Here is a 7,169-nt window from a genome sequence, read left to right as displayed (position 1 = left end):
TAATATCACAAAACTCATGAATTCATCAATGGAATCTCATCAAATCATCAACAACTTCATGAATTTAAGCATGGGCTAGCTAGAAGACTTAACAACGATCACAAAAAACGTAGGCGAAACCATAGGCGAAACCCTAAGCTAAATTTTCTTTCTTTTCTTTGATGAATTCGGTAAAGATGAAGCATAATGGTTTTATTTTATGCTTTGGTTTTATTATAATATACATTAATATGCCATTTACCTAACCACCCTTTAAAAATAACCATATTTACCATAATGCCAAACCATATCATCCACAAACATATAATTGGATTTATTTCATCATAAGGACCTTACTTTGAATGAGCCAAATCAAAAAGGCACTTTTAACAAACAGCATGCAACTTTTACATTTTACTAATTAGGTCCTTTTATCAAATTAAGCACACAATTGATCAAATTTTCGTACAAAACTTTCACACATGCTAATCACATAACATAAGCATAGAAAATAATATTTAAATATTTTTCTGACTTAGATTTGTGGTCCCAAAACCACTATTCCAACTAAGGTCTAAATCGGACTATTACATGAGTGTTCAGAGAAGTGTCAGTAGAGTTTTGAGAAATTGAATATATTACTGACTGAAGCTCTAGTTTTAGTACAACCTGAACCAAGAAAAGAATTCATGGTCTATAGTGACACGTCCTTAAATGGACTGTGTTGCATGCTTATGCAATAGGGCAAAGTAATAGCATATGCTTTGAGGCGACTAAAGCTGCACGAGACAAATTATCCAATAGATGACTTGGAGCTAGCAGCCATTGTATTTGCCCTGAAAATTTGGAGACACCACTTGTATGGTGAGACATGCCGTGTATTCACTAATGACAAGAGTTTGAAGTATTTGATAACTCAAAAAGAATTGAATTGGAGACGAAGAAGATGGTTAGAGTTGATTAAATATTATGAACTGATCATTGACTACCAACCGGGAAAGGCGAATGTGGTCGCAGATGCACTAAGGAGAAAATCCTTGTTTCTTTTGAGAGCCTTGAACACGCATTTGGCATTACCTGATGATGGTTCAGTTTGGCTGAGTTAAGAGCCAATTCGACATTGCTCTAAGAAGTTTGCGCAGCTCAGATCAATGATAGTGAGTTGCGGGCCAAGAGAGCACAATGTGAGACGGGCGTTGAATCAGATTTCTGGGTTGACTCTAATGGTTGCTTGATGTTTTGAAATAGGGTCTGTGTACCCCAAAGATGATGAGCTTATTTAGAAAATTTTGCAAGAGGCACATGATAGTCGTCTGTCTATTCACCCAAGAAGTACTAAGATGTACAATAACTTAAAGACCCTATACTGGTGGAATGATATAGAAAGAGATACCTCTAAATTTGTATCAAAATGCTTAATATGTCAATAAGTCAAGGCTGAACATCAAGTGCCTTCAGGTTTATTACAGCCCGTAATGGTCCCCGAATGGAAATGGGACAGGATTACTATGGATTTTGTGACAGGATTACCGTTAACACCGAAAAAGAAAGATGCCATTTGGGTTATAGTTGATAGACTAGCAAAGTTAGCTCATTTTATTCCTATACGGATAGATTTCTCTATTGATATATTGGCCGACTTATACATATCCGAGATTGTGAGACTACATAGGGTACCGTTGTCGATTATTTCATATAGGGATCCAAGATTCACTTCGAGATTTTAGAAGAAGTTACAAGAAGCCTTGGGTACAAATTTGAGTCTTAGCATGGCTTTTCACCCACAGACTGATGGTCAGTCTAAGCGGACGATTCAAATTCTTGAGGACATGTTACAGTGTTGGGTCCTTGAATTTCAGGGTAGTTAGGATAAATACTTACCGTTGGTGGAATTCGCCTACAACAACAGTTTCCAAATGAGTTTAAAGATGGCACCTTACGAGGAATTGTATGGCCGGAAGTGCTAGAGTCCTTGTATTGGGTAGAGCTCAAGGAAAGCCAGATTCATAGAGTTGATTTTGTAACATCCCGAAATAGGGCCTAGTCAGAATAGTGGTTTTGGGACCACAAATCTAACATCAAAATATTTAATTTATGATTATTATGAGGCTTAGAATATGAGAATATGCATGTGTTAAAGTTTCATGAAGAAATTCTTTGAGTAATGTGTCCAATTGGAAATTAGGGACTAAATTGAATAAATTTTAAAACTTGAATTCTAGAAGGAATTTGTATGAAATTGCTTTAGATTATAAATTAGAAGGTTTTGGAAAGAAATTTTCCCAATTTCTAAGTTTTTGGACAAAAATGGGCTTGCATGAATGAAATTTTAAAGAAAAGACTTAAGGGCATTTTGGTCATTTGGCATACTAATGAAATAAAATGGGAAAAAGAAGGAAAAAATCAACCATTCTTATCCCTTGTCTAGCTCAAATTCCTAAGCCACCATAGCTAGGGTTTCCAAGCTTTTCAAGCTCCTTAGTAAGTGCTCCCAAGCCCCATTTTTAATGTTTTTGTAATTTTGAGATCCCAGTACTTACTCTCTCTATTTCTACCCATATTTCATGCTAGGGTTCATGTTTAAAAATTTACCCATGCATGAGTTACTTGTATTTTGATTTTTATGGAGGAATATGAAAGTTTGAGGTGTGTTAAACAACTTTTCCTAAGTGATTTTCATGAAAAACCCTTAAAGGGACATTTTTGTAAAAGCTGTAAAATGTGTGGTAGAAATGTGAAAATAATGGAAAATGTGGGCAGCCATAAGAGGGAAAAGTGTTTGGCTAGGCTTGAATAAGGTAGAAATTACATGCGTTTCATTATACGAGCCTAGGGACTAAATCGTAAAAAAGTGAAAGGTGAGGGGCAAAATAGTCATTTAGACCGGGGTAGAATTTAGGCTTGAAATTTATAATGTAGAGTGCTAATGATTTAATTTTGTTGTAATAAACCTCGAGGAACAAATTCTAGAGGTCGATCGAGGAAAACGAAAGGTTTCGGAATAACCGAAACACGACACCGAAATGAATACCAGGTAAGTTCGGATAACTTAAAGTAAACACTCAATGTGCCTAATTATATTATTCATGAATGCATGAAGATTGCATTTATTTGTAACATGAAATTCTATGAAATGCATGTTTAAGTATGAATTGTGATAAATGTCTCGGTTGAGGTTAAAAGGAGAATTCGAAGGATAAACCTTGATTGACATGTGTAATGAGGTCCTGCATGTGTTACAGTAATAATTTAGCCCGGATCGGTAATCTGTTGATCTCATTTATAAAAGGATCTAGCCTGGACGGGTGTTCCTTTGAATGGTCGAGCCTCCCGAAGAATATGTGTGCATTATGGATTTAGCCTGGACGGGTGATCCGATTAGGATCTGAATTTAGCCTGGACTGGTAATTCAGATCCGAGCTCAATAAAGGTATTTGTTGTTATAAGGGATTTAGCCTGGACTGGTAATCCCGACATCACCTTATGAGTTCATAAAATAGGGGATTTAGCCTGGACTGGTAATCCCGCCATAAGATGTGAGGTTCGCGGGAGTGCATATCTGAAACGATCATTGTATGAATTGACAGTAAATGGATATTCCATCGAGATTTCCTAAAAACTCAACGAGATTAATGTGACATATATATACAAATAAGATGTTGAATGATGAGCTCATCTAAGATAACTTTCATAGTGCATTGTTATGTGGCTAACTCATTGATTGAGTGTAAGTGATAGGGAAGCCATCCTATGCTCATTGAATTTCTTGCCCAATTTGATTGTATGCTAATTACTTGGTAAGTTTACTTTCCGGTCATTCGAGCTTACTAAGCATGAAAATGCTTACCCCTCTATTTTCCTTGTCTCTCACAGAGCTCGAGGACTCTTAAAGATTAGAAGACGGTTGAAGAGTCAGCATACTATCAAATAGACCAGCTTTGGTATAAAGAAATTTTTAAATTGTTCAATGGCATGTATAGGTCTTTTGAGTATTTTGTTATATGTGTCATTTGATTTTCCAAATGAAGGCTTGTAAAGATAAATCTATCTTTTTGTTTATGGCCATAGGGGTCAGCTTGTTTTGAAGTAGGCTATGACCTACAAAATTTCTATGCAAGCTTATAATCATGTGCGATGGTTGAATTCCAATTGGCAATGAGTCATAAGAACGAGCCAATCTTGAATGTATTAAAGTGGTATGACAACACATAAATACAAGATGGGAAATAACCTAGTATGTACGAAACGAATGATATGAGGTTTCCATGCAATGAGTTTTAGCAAAGATCATTTATGAGAGCATAATTATGTTTTACTTTGCCTTTAATATTCGTTAAGTATAAGTGTTAAAAGGGGGTGTGTGACAGCCCAAAATTGACCCTAGCCGGGAAGTGGTTTCGGGACCGCTAAACCGAGTCACCGAAAGGTTTGAATGTGATGTTTATTGTCTAGAATATGTAATCATGAATGTGTAAAAATTTCAAGCTTCGATTTAGTCGATTGCATGTGAATTTAGTCAATAGGACTTATATGAGAAAATTTTAAAATGTGATAGGTCAATGCATGAGGACCTATTAGTGCATGTGGAAGAAAAAGGGGACTTGCATGTCAAATTCCCCCTCCCTAATATGTAGTGGCCGGCCATGCTATAGGTGGAAACATGTCTCCAACATGTTATGCTAGTGATGCATGTTAAGAATAATAAAATAATAAGCATGGTGATTAAATAATGAAAGAAGGGTGATGGAGAAAAAAAAAAAGTACATGGTCTCACCCCCCCCTTGTTGCCGTGAATTGAAGAAAGAAAAAAAAAAAAAAAAAGAGTTCATTCTTGAACATCCTTGGCCGAATAGAGGAAAGAAAGGAAGGGGAAAAAGGCTTGAGAAAAATCGGCTATGGTGGTGGTTAGACTAAGGTATGTTTGATGTTGTCTTTGAGATGCATGCATGTTTTAAATAGCCCATGTTTAAACTTTGAATCTTGTTGATAACATGAGCAATCGGTCATGAGAAAGTGTTCAAGGAAAAGGTTGTTGATGAAAGAAATTAATGTGTTAAGGGATTATATGAAACTTATTCATGTTTATATATGTTATATGCAACGAAAATGGTTGATGATTTTGGAGGTGATTAGCTTGAATCGGCCACGGTATATCCATAAACACGATCTATGCTTGTTATGTTACTCATGGTTAAAACAATTCGGCTAGGACATTCGGCCATGGATGGTTGTATTTCTTTGATGTTGTTTTTGATGCCTTAGGGCATTGAGAGTTGATTATAGATGAGGTGAGCTTCTTGATTTAAAAATTTGATGGATGTTAAGCTAATTGGGCAACCAAAGGTTCAATATTTTTGTTATGAGGTCATATGTGCATTCGGCCATGGTCTTTGCTTGAATATGAGAATTGTAATGTGATTTTCCTAAATTGTCTATGAATTTGGTTGTTGATTTCATGGTAATGGTATATTGAATCCATGAGAATTTAGTAAGGTTGCATTCGGCAACTTACTTGAAATTAAAAATCGATGTCTAAGCTTAGGTGATTTCGATGATGATATATGTGTGTATACATAAGTATATTTAGTTGATTCGGCTTTGGTAGTTGCATGAGATTATTAGCCGAATATACTAACATACATATACATGTGAGATTGGATTGTAAATATTTAGCAAGGTGGTTAAACTAGTTAAATTATTGATATAGCTCAAGGAGCTAAAGGAGGTGAATCGAGCAAAGGCAAAGAAAAGGTTATCGAGTAGCCGAGTTGGAACCGTCTTACCCAACACGAGGTAAGTCATTAAGCATGTAGTTGGTATTATTTCAATGGTCATAATGTTGTGTATTGATGCTGAATGGAATGAATAAATGTACATATATATATGCATGTACGTATGTGATGATGAAATTGTTGAATGAAATAAATGAGGTGAGATGTAATGAGTTGTTGATCTCGGCACTAAATGTGCGGGATAACCATTTATGACCATGAGATTGGTGCTAAGTGCGCGGGATTAAATTGTACAGCACTAAGTGTGCGATTCTACTTTGTTGCACTAAGTGTGCGAAATGAATATGATGCACTAAGTGTGCGAATTGACCATGCGGCACTAAGTGTGCGGGTTTGACTATGTAGCACTAAGTGTGCGATTTGATTACGTGGCACTAAATGTGCGAGTTGATTATATAGCACTGAGTGTGCGGGCTCAATATACATTCGTGAATCATTATGGACACTATGTGTGCGACACTATTGAGCTGATCGCGGACAGCGGATCGGGTAAGTGTCTTGAGGACATGGCTAATATGTGCTATGCGTATACTTGGTGTTGAGCTCGGTAAGTTGAACCTATGTGACAACTATACTTGAAGTCACGTACATAAAAATTTATCGTAGGATGGGTGAAAGGCCGTTTTGTGGTTTGATTGTAACGAAAATAAATTGATTTATGAAAATGCTTCAATGTCCTATTGATGAGTATATGAATTGTGAAGGCATGAATTGATATGAAATTGAATCGGTAGGTTGGTGGAACTATGGTATGGTTCGGTATGGATGGAGTAAATTGTCTCATTCCATTTTATTCCTCTTGTGATAATGTTATTGATGTATAGTAGAGCATTGCTTATGACTTACTGAGTTATAAACTCACCCGGTGTTTCCTTGTCACCCATTATAGGTTGCTTGGACTCATCAATCTTTGCGGGGTCGGGCCGTCAACGAAGTCATCACACCAGATAGCTAGTTTTGGTACTTTCTTCTTAGTGTGCTTAGAAGATCATTTTGGCATGTATAAGCTAGTACGTTGTGTTTGAATTATGGCATGTAAACTTTAAGCCATGCGAAAATGGCACGAATGTTCGATTGAGTTGGATCGAGGGTAGGCATGAAATGGACCTAGTTACTTTCGTAACAGATGCTGGCAGCAGCAGTGTCATGAGATTGAAAAATCACTAAAAATAGTAGGAGTGGAATTAATTGATGAATAAATTATGTAATCGAAGCTCGATGAGTCTGTTTTCATGAGGAAGTAACGAAAAGATCATATGGGCAGTATATTAAGAGATAATCAGATTTTAGTGGGACAGGGCCAGAACGGTTTCTGGATTCCCTGCTCCAACTTTGGAAATTCATTATAAATTAACCAGAGATAATTAGGGGTCGTAACATATATGTGCGGATTCCTCT

The sequence above is a fragment of the Gossypium hirsutum genome, chromosome A12 (genome assembly GCF_007990345.1).
Source record: "Gossypium hirsutum isolate 1008001.06 chromosome A12, Gossypium_hirsutum_v2.1, whole genome shotgun sequence".
In the NCBI taxonomy this organism is placed as follows: Eukaryota; Viridiplantae; Streptophyta; class Magnoliopsida; order Malvales; family Malvaceae; genus Gossypium; species Gossypium hirsutum.
This window is presented reverse-complemented; position numbering follows the sequence as displayed.